Genomic DNA, 1,461 nt, shown 5'->3' on the forward strand with positions numbered 1-1,461 from the left:
ATCTGATGACGATTTATTCATGTTTGCTTTAGCTACTTTTTCAAAACCAAACCAGGAATGCTGCAGTGTCTATATGGACCTCAGCGGACACTCCCTCTGAATGGGCCTTACAGGAAGCTACAAGCAGCAAAAATCTTACACTACTGTATGATTGACAGCATAACAATACCCTAACCCAGTGGGGGCCTGGAGAGCAAGAGATACAGAGAAACAGACAGAGAGAAAGGAGGAGAACAGAAGGAGACAAGGGTCTGAATCTGTTCTAAAAAGGAGAAAAAAACAGTAACAGAAAAAGCAAAGGTCTTGTGCACCCATGAGACGCTGGAGCACTGAACAAGAGAAAATGAAAATGATGTGTCCTTTCAGCAACTGGCCTGGACCATCTGCACACACCTTTGCTTAATGCAGCTAAGTGTACTTGAGAAGGATAGAAAACTAAGACACGGTATGATTCAAAGGAGAGTTTAATGCTGTGAAGAAGCTCTCTCCATAACTTTCAAAGCAGAAGGTCAAGCTAGGACAATGTGCAAGTCCCAGTTCTCACCATTTTTGTTTGTTGAAAGATACCAAAGATAATAGAGGGAAAAGCCAAACTGTTTTTAGTGGAAAGCATCCAGAACAAGCTTCTCCTACTGAATAAAAATCATCCGAACCTTGCTGTTGTTGTCTCTGTTTGTTGCCCAAACATACTGTAATGCACACTTTAACAAAACAGACAAATTCATTATTTACCAAAAATAAATAAATAAATGCTATTGCTATTAATCGGCTAATATTTTTAAATAATTTTACAGTGATTGCACTATAAAAAATATATATATGCACATTCACTATAAAAACTGAAACGATTTCCCCCCCAAATAGCCCATGAGCAATACTGCCATATACAATTTACTGTGTACTTTCCTCCCTGTTCTCTTTTAGATTGTGCGGGAAATAAAATCATCGTTGGAAGCTTGACCATCACAGACGTTGTTTCAATGCACGGTAAAATGGGCTAACAAATCATGCATCTGACAATAATGTTGCTATGACTGAATCACTATGTGGATCCATATGTCAAATCCAGACCATTGCCGTGAAAGCTCTGCCAAAATAAAGATGACACAGATGCGGCCAATCTATCAAATCCTTTTCATCATACACAGGAAATGCTGAGCACTGGCCACTTTGGCAAAAGCAAAGGAGAAGCGACTCAAATAAATTTCTCCAATGATTACTGCCACAATATAAAAATGGGAGCTATCATTAATATTGTGCTAATGCTTGACTATAATTCATCTGCTCGGAGCTTAGAATAATTGTTCTGACACTCGGACAGAGATGCATAAATCCTTCGCTCTGTTTGGAGAGAGTGTTTGGCAGTGAACCAGTCCTGAAGCGGAGCACGGGCATTTCAGACCGAAACCAACATCAAGAGGCTTCTGCTCGCACTGAGGCGTGACGTTTAAAATGGAACCT

This window comes from Cyprinus carpio, chromosome A3, assembly GCF_018340385.1.
Source record: "Cyprinus carpio isolate SPL01 chromosome A3, ASM1834038v1, whole genome shotgun sequence".
Taxonomy (NCBI): domain Eukaryota; kingdom Metazoa; phylum Chordata; class Actinopteri; order Cypriniformes; family Cyprinidae; genus Cyprinus; species Cyprinus carpio.